Raw genomic sequence first — 26,950 nt, forward strand, 5'->3', positions numbered from 1 at the left:
GGGGGACGTTCTGCGGCCCCCAGCAGTGCCCCAGAACTGTCCCTCTCCACGGCCTCAGTGGCCAGCCGGCACAGGGCTGGCACAGAGGAGAACTTCGGGGGCGTTTATGGAACGAATGAGGGAGCCAGCACTGGAGCTGGGCCCTCCCAGAGGAAGCTTGCTGGGCACAGAGCTGGGGAAAGCGGTGACGGCTGGGGCCAGCACCAGCTTCATCTCTCGCTCTTGACAGCCTGTGTGATCTGCAGCTGTGTACAGCACCTGAGGGCCTCCAGTTCCCCCGTCGCATGGGAGGAGCAAGTGCCATCTGCCTCGGGGGCTGCGCGGGGGGTATGAGGGCCCTGGTCCTTGGCTGCACTAGTGGCGGCCTCACGCCTCTCTGAACCTCAGTTTACCCAGGTGCTAGGCGGGAGTGGACCCACACTGCTGGCCTGTCACCTCGAGCCAGGATGAGTGCCCCCACCCCAGGCAGGGAGAGGGGCCTGGATGACGGGGGAGGCGAGGCCGAACCCAAGCCCAAAATAGCCTGAGGTGGCAGGATGATGGAGGTGGCGGGGCTGGGCGGCTTGGCGGTGACGGATGGCTCTGCATCGGCGTGAATAAAACATCTGCCTTCCACCGCCCTGGGCCCAGTGTCCGGGCCTCGTAGGCTAGGCTCGCCCCGCCCGCTCTTCCTGGGTCCTCCCTTCTCCCTCTCCTGCTTGACTCGCCAGCGCCCAGAGGACACGCGGGCACGCCGAGGCTCTCACAGGCCTGTCCTTGTCCCCTGCTGCCCAGCTGACAGCCTCACTGCCCCCTAAGCCCACCCTCCCATTCACACCTCCCTGCCTTGCCCGCAGTGATTCACCTGTCGGGAGGCCCGGCCTCGTTCTCACCTGGGGCAATAACCCCCCATCTCAAGGGCCCCATGAAGTGAGTCTTTCAGGAAGATCTGCCCGCCCCTGACACGGAGGGCCACCCCGTGTGATGGCTGGTTGCCTGCTCGCCCAGGGGTCCCTCCCTCCAGCCCCTTCCACTCTGCCAGCTCTAAGAGGTGCAAGTCAAGTGCAGGCTAGGCGGAGGTGCATTTTCACCGGCGGATTTCCAAAGACCTCAGCAGGGCACGGGGAAGTGGGCAGCACACTCCTCGCTGGCCTAACAGCCACCGCTCCCAGAGGGCCATTCAGGCAAGCTCACCAGAAACCACCGACCCACTGAAGACTTTAGCGCATGAACTTCCTTGCACATGTGTGAAACACCTGAGCAAAGATGCTTCCCGCAGCCTGTTTGCAAGAACAAAACGTTGCACAGCCAGGATGCCCAGTGCAGGGCACTGATGGGACAAACACTGGTGCCCTCGGACACAGAAGGTTACAGAGCCGATCGCTCAGGACAAGAGACACTTCCAAAGGTAACAAGTGAAAAAACTGTAAGGTGTGGAACAGCGTTCACACATGCTGTTTTTCTGTTCAAAATAAGAACCACAAAAAAGATTTTGTATCAGTGCTGTGTGCGTATGGGAGCCTCCGGAAGTACACACAAGAAACCCAGTGGTTGCCTCTAGAAGGGAGAAGTGCGGGGCTGGAGGAGGCATCCACGCTGCCCCCTCAGACTCCGTCCCCACGTGTCCGTTACAAACTCAATGTAAAAACTGAGTAAACGGAAACCTGCTGACCCACTGACACAGGGATACTACAACGGTGCGCAAACCCTCTGGAAATAATTAAGACGCGAAGTTGTAACCTCAGGGTTTGTTTTAATGGCTAAGAGGTGGAAAGGGCCCGACGTCCGGCAGCAGGGGACAGTGTCTGGCATGTGTGCGGCAGGGCTGTGGCAGCCTCGACCACCATCCACACGGGACCCAACGGCGTAAACGGCGCCCCGCACAGCCAGTAAGCGGGAAGGCAGACTGCAGGTATCACAGAAGGAGAGTAAGATGTGCTCAGGTGCAGGGAGAAGTGTCTGGAGGGCAAGCTTAGCCCTGGGCCCGCATCGTTGGTATCTTCTCCTCGTTTTCTCTGTGTCTTTGAGAATGTGTATGGCTGGTGGGGGTAAAAGGACCTCCCCCAGCGAGTGGCGTGGACGCATATACACGACCAAATGTCAAACAGACAGCTGGTGGGAAGCAGCCGCACAGCGCGGGGAGCGCAGCTCGGGGGTCTGTGACCACCTAGAGGGGTGGGGTAGGGACGGTGGGAGGGAGACGCAAGAGGGCGGGGATATGGGGACATATGTATACGCAGAGCTGATTCACTTTGTTATACAGTGGAAACTAACAGAACAACATAAAGCAATTATACTCCAATAAAGACGTTTAGAAAAAAGGCCCTACCCCAGGCTCACTGCCCCCCAGGCTGAGCCGGGCCCCCACGGCACCCCCGAGCTTACCCTAGCACAGCCTGGGCTTCGTGGGCAGGGGGCATCAAACAGCATTGCATGCTGTCCTGTGCGTGACCCCACAGACAGGTCCCTCCTGCGGGCTCCTCCAGGACAAGGCCACACCTGACCGTCACTGTCCCTACCACGGGGCTGGGCACGAGGGAAGCACCCAGCTCGGGCCCCACTACTGGCCCACCCTGCAGGCTGCCGTCCCTGAAGCCGGCCGCTCCACTCACAGTAGCGGCCTCCACTCTGGGCTCAGAGACAGGCCCCCCCGCTGTCCCCACACAACCAAATCGGCCTCACAGAAACACACTCCCACCGCTCCTCCCAGTCTCACAACCACACGGAGAAATTGGTCGGGGGACAGACGGAGGCTGCGAGGAGCTTTGAAAGGGTAGTCACCCACCCACGCCACACTGCGCCCCTCCTTCCACAGACGGGGTCCTGCCGGCGCCCTCTGAGGACCCGGCCCCACAGAGGTGGCGGACTCACGGCCTCTGGGGTCCCACCTGCCAGGTGACCCAAGAAGAATGGGCACGTTCAATTTGAGTGCTTGGGACCCACTTGGCCCCCGAGTTCCGAGCTTCTGGGGAAAGAGGAGGAGAGGAAAGGAGTGAGGGGCTGGGAGGGGCTGGAGGCAGAGCACAGCAAGGGCAGGTGCTGTGTGACCCCAGGCAAGTGGCTCAGCCTCTCTGGGCAGCCTTGTCAGAGTGTGTAACAGGACCCTGTGAGCTCAGGGGCCAGGCCCTTCAGGGTTCCTGGAGCTGCTGGGTTGAGAAGTTCCTGCCAGTGAGGGCTGGCCTCAGCTACAAGCCCTGGGACGCAGAGTTGAGGCCACAGAACAGACCCTCTGAGCCCCACACACCTGGCCCTAAACATGGGCGGGGCTCAGGGAGTAAGTTAGGCCTGAGGGCTGCGAGTCTCCGAGTCCGTCAAGAGTGCGGAGGGGTCCCGGGTCCAGGGCCCAGAGCCCCGCACGCCTGCTTCCGAGAGGGCAGGAGAACGAGGTCGAGGCAGGGTTGCTGGCTGGGCCAGTCTTCTTGCCCAGAGACTGGAGGGCCGGGGTCTCCCTCCCAGCCGCCCGAGCTGCTGTGCGGGCAGCGCCCAGCCCTGGACACTGGACCTCAGGGGGTGTCTGCTGGGGCTGCAGGATGTACCCTGCACGCATGAGGCGCCACTGAGGGGCCTCCAGGGGCCGCGCTCAGGGCAGGGGGAGGGGGCTGGCTCCTCATGACGCCCTGGAGCCTGCCTGCTGAACTTGCCCTGGTCCCACTCCCTCCAGGAGAGACCGGAAGTGACACCCCCAGGTGTGACATCATCAGAGGGCTGGCAGCTGGTGTCTGCAGCCCTGACCCCCTCACTGGTGGCCTTGAGACGGTGCGTGTCCTCCACAAAGCTGGCTCTCTCCTCTCTGAGGTAGGGTCACCCCTGGAACGCCAGGACCGTCGAGGTGAGCCATGGGTGCATCAGGCCCCTCTCTGCCCCACTGCCACCTGGAGCCCTCGTTCTCACCTGTCCCTGCAACGGGGCCGCGTCGTGGGCAACTTCCTCAACCGTGCCCACCTCAGGGCCTTTGCACTCGCCCTCCCCTTCCTGGAAAGCTCTTCCTCCAGACCTCTCGCCGTGTTCAGGGGTCCACTCAGGTGGTACCTCCTCTGAGGGGGCTTCCTTCCCTGTGTTACTCGCCTTCCCGTTATTCCCACGGTGTTATTCCCACGGTGCTCGCCTCTGCCTGGCATTTCACTATGTTTCCCCAGTGAGAACATCAGCTCAGGGCTACTGAGCACGGGGCGGACGACCCCGGCCCGAATCCTGAGCTGCTCACCAGGCCCATCCCCACCCCTCACCCTTAGTGGGTAACCCCACTGGAGGCCTCAGTTTCCCCACCTGCACAGTGAGGGGAGTGGTAAATACAGCCCCTCGGGGGCACTCAGGGGCTCCCTTGGCCAGGCCAGGGGGACAGACTCATTGGTCAGCTCGATGTTTATCAAGTATCCACGGCTGATCAGAGGGTCGGGGGAGCTGCAAACTGCATGGGGTCCGGCATCTGGAAGAAGGAACGTCACCGCCACGGTCCCAACCATGCTGGCACCGCAGGCAGGGGGCTGCGCCCGTGCTGGCGGGTCTCCTTCCCTGCCACCTTGAGGCTTCAGGGAGGCCAGGTGAGCTTGGGCAGCGCCTCTCTTTGGAGGAGGAAGGGGATGCAGAGACCCCTCCCATGCGCGCATCCCGGGAGCCTGTCCGGAGTGTCGATCACACCCTGGTCACTGAGCAGCCAGGGCCCTGTCCCTGGTGTGTCTTGATGTTTCTTGGCTGCCTCTGACTGATGATGAAAAACCCACGCGAGGCTGGCGTTCCGCTGCAGAATCTGCACGAGGTTTGTTCTCACAGGAGGTGTCACGTCCTGCCCTGGATTTTCGAGGAAAGTCGATGCCCCAAGCAGAGGGGTCGTGAGTGCCCTGCGGCTGGGCTTTCTCCAGGGTAAGGCCGCCCCAGGACACACAGTGACAGTGGGAGAGCCAGGACCGGGCATCCCGTGCGCCTTGGTTACTGGGGTCGTGAGTGCCCTGCGGCGTGGCTTCCTCCAGGGTAAGGCCGCCCCAGGACACACAGTGACAGGGGGAGAGCCAGGACCGGGCGTCCCGTGCGCCTTGGTTACTGGGCCACAGTTCCCCTGTGGTCCCCGACCTCTCTGTCTGTGACCTGGTTCCTCAGAGCCCTGCGTCCCCGGCTGCAGTCCCCCGGATAAGGGAGGAAGGAGCAGAGTGCAGCCTGCTGGGGACAGAAGGAGGTTGAACCCTCCAAACACCAGGGACGGTGACCCAGCAACGCCCTCCAAGGTCTCTGCCTGAAAGAACTGAATCCCGTGTTCTCACAAAACCATCTGAGAGGGACTTCCCTGGTGGCGCAGTGGTTGAGAATCCGCCTGCCAGTGCATGGGACACGGGTTCGAGCCCTGGTCAGGGAAGATCCCACATGCCGCGGAGCAACTAAGACCGTGCGCCACAGCTACTGAGCCTGCGCTCTAGAGCCCGCGCGCCACAACTGCTGAGCCCGCGTGCCACAACTACTGAAGCCTGCACACTGCAACAAAGAGTAGCCCCCACTCACCGCAACTAGAGAAAGTCTGCACACAGCAACGGAGACCCAACGCAGCCAAATATAAAAATTAATTAATTAATTAAAAAAAAAAAACCATCTGAGAAGGTTGAGAACGGCACTGCCCACAATGGCCAAAGGGGGACACAAACCAAGTGTCTGTCAACAGATGAACGGACACACAAAAGATGATCTGTCCACACGGTGGAATATGACTCCACCCCGGAAAGAATGAAGTTCTGGCCAGGCTGCAATGTGGATGAACCTGGAGGTCATTATGCCAACTGAGATGGCGCAAAGGACAAAGACGATGACCCCTTACACGCAGCATACAGACCAGGCAAATCCACAGACAGAAAGCAGCCTGGAGGCTGCCCGGGGCTGGGTGACTGCTGGCGGGCACAGGCGCTCCTTCTGCAGAGCGAAAATGCTCTGCAACTAGGGCGTGGAGACGTTTGCACGACACTGAACACACTCGACACCGCTGAACTGTACACTTTGGGTAATTTCATGTCATGTAACTTTTACCTCAATAAAAAAGGGGGGAACCACCAGGGCCACGGCAGGACCGCGGCAGCAACAGCAGGTGACACGGTGAGCAGATGCCCGCGCGCAACTGCCTCCTGCCACCTGCTGGCTGTGTGACCTTGGGCACGTTCCTTCCCTCTCTGAGCCCCCATTTCTCCACCTGGGGAGAGGAGAACACACCAGCTCCAGGACTTCGGGGAGGACAAGTGGGCGTGTCTGGAGCAGGCCTGCTGCCGCATTACCGCCACCAGCAAGGGCCACAGCACCTGAGCCTGGCTGCCCTGGGTGGGCGAGGCTCCCAGCTGCCCCAGATCATGTCTGCGGCCACGGCCACCCCACCCACAGTGGCCAAGATCTGAGCCACAGCGGCCGTCCCTCCGCATCCTTGGTCAGCTGGCGTCTCGTCCCTGGGCTTTGCCCACCCGTCTGTGAAGGGACCAGACACCAGCCATCTGCAGAGCTCCCAGCCCCAGGACCTTTCTGCTCCCGGAGCCTCACGGGGTCAGCAGCGGGGATGACGCAACAGGAGAGGGTTCAAATCCCAGTTCCCCCACTGCGCAGCCCTCCGCCCTCGGGACCCAGTTGCCACAGTCAGTGGCTCCCTGCCTCAGTCTCCCCACCTGTAAATGTGGGTAATAATTTCAGCCACTCTGTGGGGTGCAGGGAGGCCTGCATGAGTCCTGACTCGTGGCACTGGCTCCACAGGTGTGGGTCAAACGTCTAAGTCTTACAACCCCTGTTCTTCAGGTGAAGAGACAGAGGGTCAGGCTGGAATGTGCAACGGGGCCACAGGCTGGGCGGCTCCATGCCAGGTAGCCTGGCTGTGCTAAGCCCAAGTCCGCCCAAGGGTGGAGACTCAGGCGGGCTGGGTGGAGAGGGGAGGCCAGGAAGGAAGGGGGCTGGAGGGAGAGGGCGGGGGAGGGAGCTGGCCCTCACGCGCACACATGGACGCGCACACACGCTCACACACGGACACACGCAGAAAGAGCTGCCCGGAGGGGACGGGCAGCGTGGCCTGTGCCGGGGGCGGATTCAGCCCTACCAACCGTGCTTTATAAATTTTGCATCATCTCAGCTATGAATAGCTTCCTCCACAGCAAGACAGACAGTTCAAAGGGAAGAGAAGTGCTTGCAGTGGGGGGCGGGGGGGGAGAGGAGGGGTGACAAGGGAGCCTCAGGATGGGAAGGGCCAGGTGTGTCTGGGCCCAGGAGGGTGCAGCGGGAGGCCTGGAGACCCCATCCTCCCCTGCCCTGTGGGGCTGCAAGGCCACTTCTCAGATGGGCACACTGAGGCCTGGGGAGGTTACCCTCCACCGAAAGTCACACACGCTGGCCTGGTCCTGAGGTGAACACATGAAGTGGCCAGCGAGCTGATAGGGAGGGGTGAGCTCAAGGGGGCTGGCCGGGGCCCAGGGCAGCCTCCAAGAGCCACTTCATGGCTGGGGAGCCCTGGAAAAGACGCAAGACCTCTCTGTGCCTCAGTTTCCCCGATAGTAAATGTGTGATGATAAAACTACCTGCCCCACCGTGGGTGGTTGAGGTACAGCCTCCAAGCCCCCTGCCCAGGGTTCAAGCCCAGCCCTGCTGTCCAGCAACCGTGGAACTGGCCCCCTGCAGAGCAGCCCCACGTGCTCGTGAGAACGAGCCTGGTGCAGCGCTAGAGCCACGTGCGTGTTTATCACCGCTGTTAGTTTTCTGGTCAGCGAAACGTGAGGGGGCCCCTCCCCCGTAAAGTCACTGCTGGGCAGCCCCACCGGCCACCAGGGTGTCACCCCGAAGTGTCTGAGGCACACGTCCGGTCCCCGCCGGGCCGGCGCCGGTTGAGGCCAGGGAATGCGGTGAGGGGACGCTCGCCGCTGGCGGGGCTGGGGTGACGGGGCCACGTCCCCGCGTTCCTGGCTCAGCGGCCTCAGGCCATCGCCTTGACCCTGCGCCTGGGGAGCGGGCTTGTAAACTGAAGGGTGCGCCCTGCCTCGTCGGGTTTCCATGGGAACCGACACCCGGCACCGCATCCAGGCCAGTTATGAACACGCCCCCGACAGGGGCTTCACCGGCGTCACACGCGCCAGGTGCTGCTCAGATGCTTGACGTGTCTCTACTCACATCACCTTCAAACCGCTCTGCATCCTGAGGAGATGCCCTGAGCGTCCTGTCTGCCAGGTGGGGAAACCGAGTCCCCGGGGAAACGAAGGGTTCGCCCAGGACGTGGGCTCATCCTCATCCCTCTGTCACCATGCTGGGTCCTGGCTCTTCGTTCAGGCACTGGGGGACCAGGGTGAGACCCGTCCTCTCCGCAGGCCTCCGCCCCTCAGCAGCGATGGCTCTGAGAGGAAAGAGCAGGACGCAGGTCCCGCCGGGCCTTCCCCTCGCCGGCTGGGGAGGCGAGTCCTGCAGCTCTGCTCTCCTCCACAGGACACGGCCAGCAGCTCCTGCCGCAGGCCCGAGTGAGGCAGAGTGCACGAAGCCCTTAGCAAGAGCCCAGCTGACGAGAGTCGTCTCTGAGACCGAGGGGAGGCCGGGGCTCCGCAGACCCAGGGCCCTCGTGGCCCTCTGAGCAGGTGCATCTGGGGCTGCTGTCCCCACCGTCTCCTGTGTGCCACAGCCCTGCCGGCCAGGCAGAGGAGACCCCAAGGGAGCAGAGGTTTGGGGAGTGGACCTTCCCCAAGGAGCAACATGGCTTCTCCAGCCCCTCCGAACCCGCTCCCCGAGCACCCGCCAGCCACAGGCCCTGGAGCCTGGACGGTTCCCCGCCAGGCAGCTTGGGCTCGGGACGCACCCCGGCTCCCCGCTTCCAGCCACACGACTGTGACGGGTGGCCTTCCCGTCCCCCACGTGGCTGGTGGCATCGGCCCCACAGCAGAGCTTGTCGTGGAAGCTCAGGGCCGTGACACAGACGATGCGCCTGGCTGGGCCTGACATTCCGGCCTCTGAGGCCAGTCAGTGAGATGAGCAGGGCCGCCAAGTCGGACACTCCTAGGGCCACACCTTGACTCACCGTGTGACCCTGGGCCAGCTCTTTGCCTTTCTGCCTTGGTCTCCTCATCTGCAAAACGGGCTTAATAACGCCTAGCGCGGGATGTTGTGCGAGCAGGAAGGGAGGTGAGACCAGGGCGGCGCCCAGCAGATGACACTGGCGCCACCATTGCTGCTGCTGCGGCTGGCGGGGCCCCTCCGTGCAGGAGACGTCAGCACCCCGTCCAAGGGCCTGCAGCTGTCCTCAGGGAGAACCTTCCCTCACCTCCTTCCCGGCATGACTGACACAACAAACACGGCAGAAGGGAAAGGAAGGGTGTGAGTCGGCTGGAGAGGTCGGCAGCAAAGCCAGAGCAAGTGGGGCTAGGGACCAGGCCCGGCTGGAGGCCCTCACCGTGCCTGACTTGGGGGCTCTGCGGGGGTCCAGTCCAGGCACACACACCTGCGTGTTGGGACGTGAGGTCAGTGGCTCACCTGCTGAATCACTGGGGTCAAAGCCGGTTGGGCCATGACCGACCTCAGGCTAAGTGACCTTAGCTGCCTGGGCCTCAGCTAATAGCCCAGAGCCGACAAGAACATCACGAACACCTGTGGTGAGTAATAAACACAAAATCAGCACTTTTTATCTCATGAAGCCCGTTAGAGCTTCTTTCCCACAGCCCGCCTCCATGACCTCATTTCTGTTAGGTCAAAACTTCCATCAACTTCCAGCACCCTAACTTCTAGTCCCCCCCCCTGACTGTGTCTGCCCCTTCCATCACACCAGAGCTTCTGGGGAGCAGACACTGAGTTTGATTTCTCTGTGGCACCAGCGACACCCAACATAAGGCCTGAGAGCTCAGAACATGTTTACTGACTGAATGCATGATGGCTTTTCACCACACGTAAATTGCAAATATGGCCACACATTCTTCGCAGTGACCGCCACCAGGAGGTGGACTCTATCTCCCGTCGCTTTGAACCGTGAGCTTTACAGCAGCTGTAGGATAGGCAGAGGTGAAACCGGGCCGAGACTAAGAGTAGGTCTCCAAAGGGCCTGCAGCTTTCCGGTCAGCTGGCCTGGGCTGGCCTGCTGGAGGGCGAGGGGCCTCTTGGAAGTGAGGCCCAGGCACCCCACCTGAGCTGGCCAACAGTGAGCTAAGCCCAGTGGAGAACAGCCGAGCCCAATGCAAATCACCAACCCACAGATGGGGAGCAAAATAAAAGCACTGTTGTTTTGTACCCCTGCGTTTAGGGGATGTATGTTACAGTGCGAGAGCTGATTGGTACACATCATATCCTCATTTCTCAGGTGAGGAGATCTGAGGTTTCAGTGGGCCAGATCTCCAGGCCTCATCTCCATCTGCAAGGGGGCATCCTACCCACTGTCCCGTCACGAGGAGCTGAGGGGATGCAGCCGCAGTGAATGAAGAGTGCGCACGCTGGGAATGGACGGCTGTGACAGTTCTGCCAGCAGTTTGGCGGCTCACTGATAAAGACGTGTTGCTGCAGATAAAGCTCATGCCAAGGGCGCCTTCTCAGCCCTCCTGACGTTTGGCACTGGCTGTTCATTGGCCGAGGGGCAGCTAGGCCCCAGCAGACAAGGGTACAAGGACCAGCATCCGTCCCCTCCCCACCGATTTTGGACCCGCGAGGAGGGGTCTTCTCCTCCATCTGAGAGTTGGCTGTGGCCTGCGTGGGGGCAACGGGAAGGTAAGGAGGAGCGCTCAGAGCCTGCCTTGCTTCCCGCTGGCGGGCAGGGCCTCCCATGGCCCTGCAGCCCCGGCCGCACCAGGCCGACCACACTTTCTGCACCTGCCACGCCTTTGCAGCTGTCGCTTCCACTGCCTGGTGCGCCCTTTCCTCTTTCCTTGTCAGACCACGGCCAACTTGTGTGCAACCCTCAAAGCCCAGCCACGTTAATGTCCTCTTTGGCCCTGATTGCAGGCAGGATCCTTCTCTCTGTGTCCCACCCCCAGGCCCGGGCCCTGAGCTGAAATGGTCAGTTCAGCGGCCTCTTTCCCGCCAGCATGGAAACCTCTCGAGGGCAGAAGCCACTCTGTCCACACCCTGTCCTCCAAGCCCGCACAGGCCAGGTCCCAGCAGGGACCTGACCTGAATTAAGGTAAGTTAGAGGAAGTAAAACTCAGGCACCAGCTCTGACTACACTTCTCCAGGAAAATGCATTCCCCAGGCACCGTGTCCACTCATCCCAGCCATCTCGAACCCGGTCATGATTGTGAGTCACTGGGTAAGGTCCAGGGGGGCTGGGGGAGGGCGGGAGGTCCCGCCTCAGACTGCAAATCAAACACTGTGTGGATGGGGCTCCAGAACCTGTATTTTAACACGCCTTGCCCTGTCTGCCTGTGCCCATGACTCCTACCCATGGCCAGGGCTGGGAAGGACTGGGCTGGAACAGGGGTTTAAACTGGGTCCCAGAGCACCCTCGGATCCACAGGGGTGCCAGGCGCAGGAGGTGCAGGCTCCCCCCACCTTGAACCTTGCTCCAGCTTCCAATGTGTTTTACATATCGGGGCTTGGAGCACGTTCCTTCTTTTTTTCTCAATAAGTTTGTTAACTTCCATGCAGTGTGGGTACGAGTGTAATTAGGATAAGCGCCTTGGAAGCCATCTGACAGCATCTGCTAAAGATGCCCACAGCCTGTGACCCAGCAGATCCACTCTTGGGTGTGAACCCGCAGGAAGTGAATCCACTAGAAGGTACACAGCAGAGCGTTCTTGCTGCTTTATTCGGAATCACCCTAAACTGGAAGCAACCCAGCAAGAAGAGGAAGGATGAACACACCATGCACATCCACACGGCGGCACACAGCACGGCGGCGACGCGGACCAGTCACGTGGACCAGCACTGCAGACGCGTTCCCGGCGAGGGACCACACACATGCCTCCAAACGGGCCCGTTGGTTCTTGGCGATGCTGTCGGAGTGGGGCTGCCTGCGGGGTGCCGGGGCCTGACCTGGGTGGTGGCCACGTGGCGGACGCGTGAACACGTCATGAACACGCTTTATTTAAGCAGAACCATGAAGAAAAGGTTGACAAAATGAGTCCACTTACCCCTGGTGTTGTGGAGACACCTGCCCCAGAGGCTTTCAGATCTGGGCTCACTCTGGCTCTGCCCCTTCCCAGCCACACAGCCTTGGGCCTCCCTCTGACCCCACGAGACTGCAGGCCCAGGTCAAGCCAAGTCAGCCATTGGAAAGGGACACCACCATCCTCCGAGGGGACCCCCAGGCCCTGTTGCTGCACTCTAGCCACAGCCACCCCCGGCCCTGCCAGCCTGGACGTCCAGAGGGCTGCTCTCTCCATCCCTCCAACAGACCCTGCTTATTCCTCAACACAGGTGCTTTGCACCTGCCCTGCCAGGACTGCCGTCCACATCTCTGTCCACTTCATGTCACCTCTTCTGAGGGGCCCCAGACGGCTCAGCAAACCCTGGGAACGCTGGCCCTGCCTCACCCCTCCTGTGACTGTGATTAGGATGACTTGTTTCTCCGCCATCTATTCGCCCTCCCAGCCTGAGCCCCCCGGGGCAGGTCAAGTTCGGGGTCGCATCCACAGGCAGCCTGCTCACAGCGGGGCTGGTGGACGCGTGCTGGATGAGTGGACAAGAGAGTGAATCAGGGCCTGTGGAGCCGAGCTCAGAATCTCCTGAGACCACAGGCAGGCCGGGAGGTCTCCAGGGAGCAGAGGCAGTGATCGGCAGGGCAGGACGAGGCTGGGGGGCCGGGCCTCAGCGGAGAACGGGAGCCGCGGGCTTCAGGACTGAGGAGAACGGCACTGCTCTAATGGCCCCGGAGCCAGCCCTGCCTGCGGGGTCGCGGCAAGGAGCGCAGCCTGGAGCCGCCCACCTAGGGTCAGACGTCTGCGCCGCGCCCTCGGGAGGGGAGCTGTCCCGTGCAGGCTGGCACGGAAGGTGCTCAGAACAGAACTGGCTGCACAAATGTTAGTGCTTTTGAGTGTCTGCCTTGGGCCATGGCCGGCTCGCATCCACCCCCGAGGCAGTGCTGTGACACCATTTTGCAGATGAGGAAACTGAGGCCCAGGGAGGTAAAGCTACCAGCCCGAGGCAGAGCCAGGATTGGAGCTGAGTCCTCACTCCAGAGCCCAGGACTCCACCCCCAGGCGCTTTACCTCCCCGCTCTGCCCCACACACAGTGCGACCTTGGCCACATCACCACCCTCTGGGCTCATCGCCCACCACCCCCCCCCCACCCCTGACCCGGACTCTCTCGGGAGGCCCAGCAGCCCGAGGCCTCTGCCCACCGCCGAGCCCATTCATCCTCCCTGACGGACGGCCGGACTCCGACCTCTGGCTCTGGCCAGCGAGGCTGAAAACACACCCACACAATGTTTCCATTGGCTTTCCCCGGCTTACGGGCTGGGGTCTGCAGCTGCTTCCAGCTCTGACTCCAGAGGCCCTGCAGGCTCCGGAGGAGCCAGGCCGGGTGACACCCCGCCTTTCAGCCCAGGGGGACCACCACACCTCTCCCCACCCCGAGAAATGGGCTTGCATCGCCCCACCCCCTGAGGGTCCACGTGGCGTTTCCCTGGATGCATGTGCACCCGGCTCCTCTCGTCCCCACACCGTGGCCTGCGGTGACACAGATTCAGTGTGACTCAGCAGAGGATGAGGGCAGTGGGCACTGTGTTGCTGAGTCAGTGTTTGTGCTCTGGAGCAGGGCCTCAGCTGGATGCCTGAAGAGGGGTCAGGACATTGACCAGAAGGGGGAAGTCCGAGCCAGAGGGTCCTCGGAGACGCCAGATGGGAAGATGCACTTTCTACAGCGCTCGAGGTGGGACCGGAAGCCGTGAGCCCAGTGCACCGGCCAACCCACCCACGGGTGAGTGTTCCCGCCTGGGCGGAGATGGAAGCGCCTGCAGCCGCGGGGCCTCACCCTTCACACACACACCGGATCCTCATCTGCTCACAGGCCGTCCTGAGCAGACCCCTCGCTGACCCTCTCAGAGCCTTCTCCCCGGATCCCTGAACCCAGACCTTACTTCGGCTGTGCTGGCCGTTACAGGAGCGTCTAGCCACACGTAGCTTTCTAAATTTAAATTAATTAAAGTTAAATTTAATAAAAATTCAGTTCCACAGTCTCACTAGCTACATACAGTTTAGTGCTCGGTGGCAACGTGAGGCCAGCGGCCACCACACCGGGCAGCACAGATTCAGAGCGTTTCCGCCTTCGCAGAAAGTCCTCAGCTCTAGAGGATAAATCCTGATGGGTCTAAACCAGTCATAGAATCCCATTGCCCAGAGCCAGTGGCTGGTCTCTTCTACTGAACAGGGAGACAGAAGGGAAGGCTGAGAAAGATGATCCTCCTGGTACAAAGGGATGGATGTGGGAGGAGCAGACACTTTACACATTGGTGACCCACCCTTGCCTGCAGCCTTTGAAGACTGTAGTGAAAGGATGTGAAGGCTGGAGCTAAGGCAGCCTTCTTGCAGCTATAAGGCAATAAGTCTCAGAACAAAAGCCAACACACGGCAGGGGGCAAAACAGAAGGATGGAAGGAGACTGGGCCTCCACTGACCAGTGGAACTTGCCGCCTCTGAACTTTTCTTGGTATGAGACTGTTTATTATTCAAGCAGCTGTAGTTGGGGATTTCTGTCACCTGCAGCTGAGCACTATCTAACTGATAAACTATGAAACGATACCTGCATCCGACTTCCGGGCCTCTAAGTCGTTCCTTCAAAGTGAAAGGTCCCTCTTCTCAAGTCTCTCCAAATCCCAGCCATGTTTTAGGGCCCAGATCAAGGGCCACCTTCTCTTAACATCCCCCACAAAGCAGGAAGTGACCCCTTCCTCCTGTAACCCATAGGCTGGTCCCCGTCTTTCAGCACCAACCCACGGCACAGCAAGGACAGGGGCGCTATCCATCCTCATGGAGCTGTACCCCCAGACCCTACAAAAGTGCCTGGCGAGTAGCAGGCACTCAAATAATATTTGGTGAAGAAAGAACAGATGCTTTGGGACTTCCCTGGTGGTCCGGTAGCTAAGACTCCACACTTCCACTGCTGGGGGCACAGGTTCGATCCCTGGTCAGGGAACTAAGATCCGAATAGATGATTTATCTTAGCATCTCCACCATGCCCTACACGTGATGTATGTTTACACTAAAGTTTGTGAAGAAGTGGAGAAATTCAAAGTGAGCTGTCTACCCCTACCTCACACCATCTACCCAAATACAGTCCTGGTCAATTAAAGGGTCAAATGCAGAAGCAAACGGTTCATATTTTTATTTATTTCTTTAAAATTCTATGTGGAGCCCACTGATGAATGAATGGATCAACAGAATGTAGTATATGGATACAACAAGATATTATTCAGCCTTAAAAAGGAGGCAAATCCCGGGACTTCCCTGGTGGTCCAGTGGTTAAACTTCCCCTTCCAATGCAGGGGGTGCAGGTTCGATCTCTGGTTGGGGAGCTAGGATCCCACATGCCTCTTGACCAAAAAACCAAAACATAAAACTGAAGCAATATTGTAACACAGCAGTCCCCAACATTTTTGGCACCAGGGACCAGTTTCGTGGAAGACAGTTTTTCCACGGACCGGGGCCGGGTTGGGGGGCGGGGGGGGGGGGGTGTGGAGGGGAGGGGGGTGGTTTCGGGATGATTCAAGCACATTACATTTACTGTGCATTTTATTTCTATTATTATTACATTGTAATACGCAATGAAATAATTATACAACTCCCTATAATGCAGAATCAGTGGGAGCCCTGAGACCCCTCTGCTAATGAGAATCTCTATTTGCAGCCTCTCCCCAGCGCTAGCATCACCACCTCAGCTCTACCTCAGACCATCAGGCATTAGATTCTCGTAAGGAGTGTGCAGCCTAGATCCCTCACACGTGCAGTTCACAGTAGGCTTCGCGCTCCTATGAGAATCTAATGCCGACGCTGATTTGACAGGAGGCGGAGCTCAGGCGGTAACGCGAGCGATGGGAAGCGGATGTAAACACAGATGAAGCTTCGCTCACTCGCCCACCACTCACCTCCTGCTATGTGGCCCGGTTCCCAACAGGCCACAAACCGGTACCAGTCCATGGTCCGGGGGTTGGGGACCCCTGTTGTAACAAATTCAATAAAGACTTCAAAAATAGTCCACACCAAAAAAATCTTAAAAAAAAAAAAAAAAAAAGGAAGCAAATCCTGCTACAACGTGGGTGAATCTTGAGGACATTCTGCTGCATGAAATTAAGCCACTCACAAAAATACAAATATCATACTTGTATTCATAGAGATAGGAAGCAGAATGGCAGATGCCAGGGCCTGGGGTGGGGGTGAGGAGTTGTTTTATGTTGGGGACAGAGTTCAGCTTTGCAACGTGAAAAGAGTTCTGGGGGCTGTGGCTGCACGACAAGTGAATGTACTTAACAGGAATGAACTTAAAAATGCACTTAAAAATGGTTAAGATTGGGCTTCCCTGGTGGCGCAGTGGTTGAGAGTTCGCCTGCCGATGCAGGGGACACGGCTTCATGCCCCGGTCTGGGAAGATCCCACGTGCCGCGGAGCGGCTGGGCCCGTGAGCCATGGCCGCTGAGCCTGCGCGTCCGGAGCCTGCGCTCCGCAACGGGAGAGGCCGCAACAGTGAGAGGCCCGCGTACCGCAAAAAAAAAAAAAAAAAAAAAAAAAAAGGCTAAGATACTCAACATTACATTACATGTATTTTACCACAATTTTAAAACTTTTAAATGATACGTGGGATATACACATACAGAAGGGTACATAAAATGACTGTCCAGGTTGAACCAGAATGCAAAGACAAGCCCCCGTGGGCCCAAACCATCTGAAGAAATAGAGCATCATAGCCCCTGTGAAGCCGAGCGTCCCTGCCTGATTTCACCGCATCCCTTAGAAGAAACTACCCTTTAGACGCCGTGTTCACCATGTCCTTGCTTTCCTTTATACTTTTGCCAGGCATGTTCTTAAACAACAGATAGTTCAGTTTTGTTCAGTTATAACCTCTACATACATAAAATCAATAAAGCAAATGCGACATCTCTTCTGACACTGCTTTTTCTCCTGGTTATTTTTGGGGTAGGCATTTTTATTACTATTATTTGTTAAACTTGCATTCGTGTCATAGACTCTTTGGTACGTCTCATAGATTTCACAGTTAAAAATAAATACATACAGTGCTAAATGTAAAGATAGAAGTTCTTAAAAATAATAATAAGGGGATCTAGGTAACTGTTTTTATAATCGTCAGCTGAGGAAGGACTTTCAAGCATCACACCAAAGACAGCCCCAAAGGAATAAGCCGACATGCTGGATGACAAAACAGTTAAAAACGTCTGTGGATAAAATATGCCTGAAGCAGAGTCCTAAAGGCAAAACAAAAACTGTGAAAAGTATTCACAACATAAGGCAGAAGAGATTAACATCACCGCTATATGAAGGGCCCTTCCAAATCAGCTAAGAAAAGATGAACACGCTCCCACACTGCTGGTCTTGATATAAGTTAGTCCCACGGTTTAAGGAGGCAGTACGCATTGATGTATGTCAAAAGCCAAAAGAAAAGTTTAGGCCCTTTAACCTCGTAATCCCACTTTTAGGAATTTTTGCCTTAGAAAATAACCGGAGATGTGTACCAGCATCGCATAGAGGTCCTTCCCAATCATATCTGTAATGAGGAAAAATGCAAGTGTCCTACGTGCTAAACAACAGGGGATGGTTTGAATTATCAAAACCACTGAAATCCTGTTTCAGGGAAATATTGCTGATATAGGAGTTAACTTTAGAAGCAGGTTATGCTCTGATAGACGGCTGATTGGGAAACAATGTGGTGCGGTCGCTTTGGAACACAGCCTGGCGGCTTCTTCTAGGGTCAAATATGCTTTACCACAGCACCCAGCAATTCTACCCTTAGGTATTCACCCACGAGAAAGGAAAACACAACCACACAAAACGCGGGCACAAATGTTCATCACAGCTTTCCTCACAGCAGCCCAAACTGGAAAGAACCCAATTGTCTGTCCGCTGGGGAGCAGTCATGCATACTGTGGAGGGCTGCTTGGCAACAAAAAGGAAGAGACTTTCGGGTAAATCTCAAAAGCATCACGTTAAGTGAATGGAGCTAGACATAACAGGCTACGTACAGTGGGATTCCATTTATACAGCACTCTGGAAAAGGCAAAACCACAGTGTCAGGAAACTGACCAGTGTTTGCCAGGAGCCGGAGGTGGGACTGGAGGTCGACTGCCAATTGGTCAGAGAGAATTTCGGGAAGGAAGGAAGCGCTGTTCCTAACCTTGATCAAGGCGGCGATTATACAGCTGTCGACACTTATCAAGCTCATCAAGGTGTCACTTAAAATTGGTGGATTTTATTATCCATAAATTATGCCTCAATAAAGCAGACTGTTAACAGTCTTTTTGAAAAGAATGTTATAAAATAACATGGCTGGGGACTCCCCTGGTGGCGCAGTGGCTGAGAATCTGCCTGCCAATGCAGGGGACACGGGTTCGAGCCCTGGCCCGGGAAGATCCCAAATGCCACGGAGCAACTAAGCCCGTGCACCACAACTACTGAGCCTGTGCTCTAGAGCCCGCGAGCCACAACTACTGAAGCCCGCACGCCTAGAGCTCGTGCTCCACAACAAGAGAAGCCACCGCAATGAGAAGCCCGCGCACCGCAACAGAGTAGCCCCCGCTCGCCGCAACCAGAGAAAAACCCACGCACAGAAACAAAGACCCAACGCAGCCAAAAATAAATTAATTAATTAGCTAACTAAAAAAAAAATAACATGGTTGGTAGGGCCTCAATTTTGTGTGAAAAAAACCAGTACAGGGCTTCCCTGGTGGCACAGTGGTTGAGAGTCCGCCTGCCGATGCAGGGGACACGGGTTCGTGCCCCGGTCCGGGAAGATTCCACATGCCGTGGAGTGGCTGGGCCCGTGAGCCATGACCACTGAGCCTGCGCGTCCGGAGCCTGTGCTCCGCAACGGGAGAGGCCACAACAGTGAGAGGCCCGCCTACCACAGAAAAAAAAAAAAAAAGTACACATCTGTGTTGGTTAGGACTAGGATACGCTGGGTGGCAAACGCCCACAGTCTTGGTGGGTGAGCCAAACCACGCTTCTCAAACTCACGTCCCAGCCTAGAACAAGCTGGCCGATGGTCGCGGCTGCTCTCCCCTGCGTGCTGACTACAGCTGGCATCCGGGCAGCCTCCACCCTCTCGTTCAGAACCTGCAGAGTCTCTGTCCACAAGGCTGAGGATGGAGGAGCTCCAGCTCCCACCTGTGTCATCCTGAAATTAACATGCGTCACTTCTGTTCATTGCCCATGGGCCAAACAAGTCACGTGGCCCCAACCCAATGGCCAGGGAGACTGGAAACACGGGCCTCCAGTGAACGCTCGCGGCCTCTGCTGTAATCCTCCAAACACGCCTGCCCCCTCCTTCCTACACAGAGAACACACCCCTCGTCCCGTCCAGCACGGCCTCCAGCTCAGAGCAAGGGATCTCTGGGGATATGCAGTGGCCACTGTCTGGGCGGCTCCTCTTAACTCCAGAGCCTTGTGAACTAAAACAGTGGGTTATCGACCCTCTCCACACACACACACATGAGATACAGGCATCAGACAACAACAGTAAGATTCCCATCTGGAGCCCATCAAGACACTTCCAAGTTCAAAGCCACCAGGCACACTTTGTGCATCCCCGTCTTGAGTCATTAGGCCCTGAGCCCTCTCTGCGCCGCAAGCCATGTTCCGGTGACCCCTCACTCTGCCTTTTGGGGGTGCGCCTCTTTCTCTCCTATCTCGTTTCCCCTCTTGGCCGCATCCGGAGTGACTCTCCTCACTGCTCAGCCCACTGCCCGTCTCCAGGGAGGGTGAAAGTCCCCACGCCACCTCATCCCATTTCAAGTCTCCAGTCACCGAGGCTTCTGCGGGCCAGGAACGGGATTCCATTGGAATTACACTCCCTTTGGAAACCTAGCAGGTTCTGACCTGCTCGCCTCAGGTCTGTTCCACGTGCCAGTTACTACACCTGAACTTCTTCTTCCCAAGAAACAGTTCTTACCTACGCAATTTCCCTTTATCATCTATGGGCCCCTTTCTCTAGTTACTGGTTGAATCTATCTGAAACAGAGCTGGGAAGGCCAAATCCTCACTCTAACGTTCACCCAGCGAGGGATGTTGCTGGGTTTCTGGCCCAAAGCCTTTTAAACCCCGCTTGACTGTCAGGAATCAGGAGGCCCCCGAGTGTCCCCGCCCTGCTCTCTCCTGAACCTCTGACTCACCCCAACACCTTTCCATTCCTTCTGAGCTGATTTCCTTCCTGTCACCCTTGCCAAATGCAGCTGATGGCAGCAAAGCAACATTACCGACCCCTTCTTTCCCAACTTCTCCCCGGGAACCATGAACTCAGAAGCCGTTCCGTGCACCTTCCCAACCCTCATAGGAGGCTGGTCTGCAGATGGCTTACCTCTGCAGACGCGGCTCTGTCTTTCCAGCCCCGGATGTCGGTGTCCCGGCCGCCTGGCCACACTCAGCTAGGCCAGCGCCCCCCGCCACGGGTCTGCAGTGGCAGCATTTCTCCTCCGTGTTGGTTTCTCTGTGAGTCAGAACAGGGAAGGCTGTGGAATGAGCCCCAGAGTTCAAAGGCTCCCCACTCTATAAGTTCACTGTTGGCTCCCACGTGGTCTGGCATGGCCTGATGGGGGATCCGGGCCCTCCCGACGCAGCTCTGCCTCCCAAGAAGAGCACAGCAGTGATGGAGGTGGAGAGACCGTGTACGCAGCCTGGGAACTGGGAGGGTTCGCTGCACACGCCCAGGTGTGTGTGCCTGTAAGCAGGCAATGTATGAAGGAGCTACGGCAGGCCTGCAACTCAACACAAACTAAACTCGCCTCCAGGGCAGGGCGCTACACTGAGAAGGAGGTGCTGAGAACAGAGTCCAAAACGGGCAGAACAGAGACAAGAGGGGCCAAAAACTAGAAATGAAAGGTGTGGGAGTGAGGAGAACAGGAAGAAAGGAAGGGATGGAGGGAGGGAAGAAGGAGGGAATACAAGACCATTTTTTTTTAACGTTTCATGAAAACAGCAGAAAAGGAAACTAAAGATTATGACGTTCTGAAAGGCATTTCAGATAAAAATGAACAACAGAAAAGGTTACGGTTAAGTCCCATACCAAGTTACTGGAGAAATGAGAACACCAAGCAGTGCCCCTACGGATAATGAAGGCAGTGTTCCAGAAACACACACCACAGAACCACAGCCAGAAACAAACAAAAAAAATGTATCCTAAAATTTTTGCATGAGTCAGCAAAAAAAAGAAAAGATACAAAAGAATAACAAATCAATATGTGAAGACCTCAGAAAAGATGTGCTGGAACTGAGGAAAGAATTAGGAAGAAGAGAAAAAAACGCATTTCAGAACGACAACCGCAGTAGAAGGAGCACAACACGACGAAACACTATGAGATGATGCCTAAGAGAATCAGAAGTTAGAATGGAGGGAAATTGTTAAACAATAAAAAAATGGGAGAGAGAAGTAGGATTCAAGAGAAAGTGACTACTAAGTGAGATCTAACATGTGCAACACCAGTCCCGCAGAAGGAGTCCAAGTGTTCAGTCGAACGCTGAACGCTGTAATTTAAAAAAAGAAAAAAACTTTCCTGAAATATATGAAAACTTGAAACAGCATTGGGTACCTGGACAAGCTGACCCAGAACAGCCAACAGAGAGGCATATTCTATAACATATTCTACGGCTGCCTTTGGGAATTCAGGCAAAAAAAGATGAAGTCACTTCCAGGAAAATCAGGCTGTCGTCAGACTCTCTGATGTGAGCACTTCCTGCCAGAAGCCCCAGGGGCACATCTAGACACCAAGGGAGGGAGCAGAGCGGGGCAGGTCCCGCTAAACTGCCTTTCAAGTACAAAGGTCGTAAACAGTTATCAACAGGCAAGAACTCCGGGACGTTATTCCCACATGCCCTCTGAGGACCCACCAGAAAACAGGTCTCAAACAACCAAGACAACCAGAGAAACATAATCCTAAGGTCTGACTGTGAGTACTAGATGGGTAGAACACATGGGAACTTACACAGTTAAGACCAGTGATGGACACACCAGATAGAGTATATTTGAGGGAAAGTGGGAAGAACATGGAGAAAATAGAATAAGCTTACTGACTGCCTTGTAGTTAAAGTCTGAGAGTAAAAGGATATTAATTCAAATCAGATGCTGTGTGCAGAGGATTGTAGCAAGTTTCAATATCGCTCATAGTAGGAAACCAACAGACAAATAAAAGAGAGGACCAATATTGCGTACAGATATTACTGTAAAAGTAACAGTTGCAACAAAAATAGGAACCTTTCCTAAGTACCAAAAAGATAAAGTCCAGTAAGAGAGAGAGAATATAAAAACCACACTGAGGGCTTCCCTGGTGGCACAGTGGTTGGGAGTCCGCCTGCCGATACAGGGCACACGGGTTCGTGACCCAGCCTGGGAAGATCCCACGTGCCGCGGAGCAGCTGGGCCTGTGAGCCATGGCCGCTGAGCCTGCGCGTCCGCAGCCTGTGCTCCACAGCGGGAGAGGCCACAACAGTGAGAGGCCCGCGTACCGCGAGAAATAAAACAATAAAATAAAATAAAAAAAAAAAACCACACTTAAAGACAAATTGTTTAAAACTCTTGCACGGGTAGGTGTAAATGTAACATAAAACACCATGCAGAACTGAGGCTAAACATATTGACCGATTGGTCTTAACTCACCTATAAATAGAAAACAGATTTTCAGGTTGGCTAAGAAAGGAAGCTCCAAAGCTGGAGTGACCGCCAGAGCCCGCCATCCAGGGAAAGTCTGAGGCGGAGGGAGCAGCTGTGCCGTAGGGGGAGATGCATGCGGTAGGGGTCAGCTCGTGTTCCAGTGTGCAAAGCTCGGAGGAGAGAGTTCCGATGACCTATTGCCCCACCACCACCCCATGGCTGGCGTAGACGATCAGTTCACTGTGCAAACGATTTCGTGGTCAGGAGCCCAGGCAGGCCTGCCGCGTAGGTCCTTTTCCACGTGGCGTTGACGGAGGTCCCTCACTGGCATCCAGCTGGAGGACAGGCTGGCCTGGAGGCTGGGCTCGCAGGGACTCTGGACTGGTGTGTCTACACCTGGCTCTCCAGCACAGGGTCTCCGCCGAGCGCGGCTCTGCGGGCGTGTACACCCAGCTCTGCGGGCCCCCAGCGCCCGTCAGCCACACTCTGCCGGTGGCTGGGGCAGGCCCAAGTTCCCCAGAGTCAAGGGGGGGACAGAGACCACACTTCTCAACGAGACGTGTGTCCAAGAATTCGTAGCTGTGTTTCACAACTAAAATGACCACCAAGGATAAGCCATTTTTTTTAATGGTTACATACAGGGGAGAGAGCCTCAGTAAGGGTGATTATCACAAACAGCTGAAACATAAAGTATCTTTAAATCCATGTGTTCCTAATTGTTTTTTTAATCCCTACTTGATCACCACTGGAAGACCAACTTAATCAGAAAACTGTTACAGGGACAAGGCAAGCATATATCCTGCCTTTCCTCTATAAAACGGCACCACCAGGTAGCCAAACACTGGGGAGGGCAACTTTCTCTCCGAGAAACACTTCAGCTAACAAATGAGGCGGGAATGGTAGAATTAGGATGTCACCAGTCTACAACCACTAGTAAAGTAGTGAATCCAGGCGCTGAGAATCAGCAGCTGCTAACACAGCAGAGATGGTAGGACGCCGCGCCTCCCACGGGGGGAATACAGTTTCCCCAACAAGTAAGGTACACGGAAGAAAACACGGGCTGAGCCTTTAGATGAAAGATACTTGGGAGCTACATCAGGCAGTGTGACGTGGGGACCTTATTCAGATCCTGATTCAAACCATATTTTGTTCATTTTGACATTTAGGACACAATTGTAAACTGAGACTGGATACCTGCTGATATTAAGGAATGGTTGTTACATATGAAGTTCTAAACAGTGATATGGTCTTTTAAGTCACAACCTTTCAGAAATACACTCTGAAATATTTGTGGATGAAATTACACAATGTCTGGGATGAACAGGACGATTGTCCCAACAGTTTGGGAGGGAAAAAGTGGCGAGCGCAGAGATGAGACCAGACTGGTGTGTGCTGATCACTGTTGAAACAGGGTGCTGGGTGCCTGCAGGCTCATTACTCAACCTAATGTTGTATACGTTTGACCCTTTCATAATGAAAGCTTTATGTATGTAAAGTTTTGCACAATAAAAACTTATATATAGAAAAAAAGGCTGGAAGGATATAAATCGAAATGCTAGCTGTACACCTTAAACTCACACAATGTTATATGTCAATTGTATCTCAGTGGAAATGAATTCTAAAAACTGCTAGCCATAAATACTTCTGGCAGATGGGATTATAGATACATTTTCTTTTTAAATTGCTCATTACTCATCTTCTAAAATTTCTACAATGAACACACAGCACTTTAAAAATCTGGTAAAGAAAGATTAAACCAAACTGGCTCCCTCTCGCCCGGGCTCTGCAGGCGGGTGGGCCCCTTGGCAAGACCCAGCCAGGAAGCCATTTGGCTGCACAAGCCGTGGCCGTACAGGCAGATGTGGTTGCCTCCGCCCCACTTCTCTTCTGGGAATCGTGCCCGGGGAAATCATCTAAACCTGAAACGCCAGCCAACCTGCCCGCTCGAGGATGCCCACGTCGGCGCAGTTACTGGGGTGAAAGCTTGGCGTTGGGGGGCCACATCCCGCGACAGGGGTCGTGTCGGTGAAGCACGGACGTCATGGCGATGGACCGCTGGGCAGCCACCAGAACGGAAATCGGCGGACTTAACGCTGGGTGAACCGAGGATGCACGTCTGTACGTCTGTCAGGAGTCCAGTTTTGCAAACACACGTGGAAAATGAGCGGAGCCCTTATCAGCTTCATGGGACACGCTGTGAGTATGAAGCGTGTTAAGATGCCCTGACCCTGGCCCCTCATGGGGAATCGGCTTTCCCTGAGATCCTCCAGAAGCCCTCAAACCCAGCCTGCTCTGGCCTGTGTCTCTCACATCCCCAGGTCAGCTTTGTCTTTTGCAACTCTCCCCTCTGCCCTCGGACAAGCCCCGCCCAGGCTGCAGTGGGGCACACTTCCACCCAAGGGTGGAGGCTGGTGGGTTCCACAGGGAGGGGCCCCTCCCACAGGCCACTCTTCCTGGCCCCTTCCTGTCTCTGCCTGCCCAGCCCCGGCTGCACCGCACAAGCCCTAACCTCCCCTGCACCCACGGGCCCTCCCGAACAGGAGCCCCTTTACTGCCACAGGAACCTAAGCATATTTTCTTAAACAGAGACCACTATCTCTGAAGGAAGAATTTTGTTCCAGATTTAGAGTAATATTCTGTCCTCCTTACGTGTGCTGAGAATAAACAGACTTCCCCCATTTCTATCCCCCTCTTCCCAGGCCATAGAGCCCCTGAAGCTTAGGTGGGTGCTGGGCTGCCTGTATGGACTACACTTCCCAGCCTCCCTTGCAGCGTGGTGACCATGTGACTGAAACAGGATGTGAGCCAATGATGCCTGTGCCTTTCAAGGGAAGGGATGTGCCACCTTTCCACCTCTCCTGCCGTCCTGCCGCCCAATACTGTGGGCTGGTGCCGGGGACCATCTGGGGTCATGTGGATGAAGGCATCAAACACCCAGGATGGAAGGAATCTAGGCCCTGCTCCATGAAATGGCCCTTTTGCTACAGACCACTGACCCTCAAACTGTTACAGGAGAGAGAGATGATCGTCTCTCTGGTTTAAACCAACATTAGCTTGGTTTTGTTGGTGTTTTTAAGAAGCCGCCAAACCTCGATCCTAACCAATAAACTCGCCTGATTAAAATGCCCCCAAGACACCCAGCGCCAGGAGGCTGTCTAGTCAGGTTCTCCCAGAAGCAGAACCTGAGGCAAGGATTCAGGTGCCAGAGCTTCAGGAAGGAAGTTCTCCCAGCAGAAACCAGTATGGAGCAAGGGGAACAGGAGAGAGCAGCAGAAGCCCACCAAGGGTGCATTTCTGTCCTGGCCATGGCCCGACCCCAGGGAGCTCTGCAGTGTCCGTCACACCTCTGAGTTTGTGCTGCTCCAAGCGAGGAGCTGGGCTCTCCCACTGCAGCAGATGGGCCGGAGGTGCCCAGGGAGGCAGGTGTCAACTCCCAGGCATACCAGCTGTTCAGGGCAATGCAGCTCCGGGGGCCTGAGGGCCACTCTCTGAAGCAGGTCTGAGATGTGAGTGGCCAGCTGCCAGGCCCAGGACAGTGGGGGGACCAGGTAAGAGGTTCCCTTGACGGCTCTGGCAAGGCGCCGACAGGGCTCCACACACAGAAGGAAGCCCCCCAGACCTTTTGCGATTCCCATCCTGTCAGCCTCTCCACCCTCCTCACACTGTGGCCCCAGACGAGGTGAGTAACGCCCCACAGACACTTCTCTGGGACCCTTAGCCAAGAGTGCTGTAAGATGCCGCGACACTCCGGATTTGGTTGCCCAGGAAGCCATGCTGGCGTTTGCCCTGAAAAGGCAACAAGTCCCAGCACGGAGAGAATCAGAGAGGTGCAGCGACTTGCCCATGGCCACACAGCTGAAGTGGAGGGACTGAGGTGGGTGGGCCAGGGGAGGGGCATTGTAACGGAAAAGCCCTGAGAGAGCCCGGGAGAAGTAGACCCCAGATTCTGTGCAGAGCCGGGACTGAGCTGATGGGGAGGAGACAGCGCCGCGGGAGGATCCCTGTAATGACTGCAGGTGTCACTTACCGAGCACATATACGGACTGAAAACCTGACCTCGGTTAGCGCCTGCGTCCCCACCCTCATTCGCAGAGGCGCTCCCTCTGAGGTAGCAGACACTGAGGAGGATTTAGGTGCAAGGAAATCCTGGGAAATGCCCACAGGAAAGCGAGACGGGGCGTGTTCTCAACACAGTTCCCCTGAGCGCCTGGAGCTGCATCCAGCCGGGGCAGCTGGGGGCCGCGAGGGCCCAAGAAAGCTCGGGGG

The 26,950-nt window shown here is 56.3% G+C and overlaps 1 long non-coding RNA gene across 1 annotated transcript in view; it reads right to left on the reverse strand.

The window, feature by feature from the left end:
* Nucleotides 1–26,950, reverse strand: part of LOC137211941 (uncharacterized) — a 28,651-nt gene extending 1,701 nt beyond the window's left edge. The window contains exons 1-2 of the long non-coding RNA XR_010937285.1: nt 26,712–26,950; nt 20,399–20,527 (exon numbers count right to left, since the gene is read on the reverse strand). This is a non-coding gene — a long non-coding RNA (uncharacterized lncRNA). The remainder of the gene's footprint in view (nt 1–20,398; nt 20,528–26,711) is intronic.

Source organism: Pseudorca crassidens, chromosome 19 (genome assembly GCF_039906515.1).
Source record: "Pseudorca crassidens isolate mPseCra1 chromosome 19, mPseCra1.hap1, whole genome shotgun sequence".
Lineage (NCBI taxonomy): Eukaryota > Metazoa > Chordata > Mammalia > Artiodactyla > Delphinidae > Pseudorca > Pseudorca crassidens.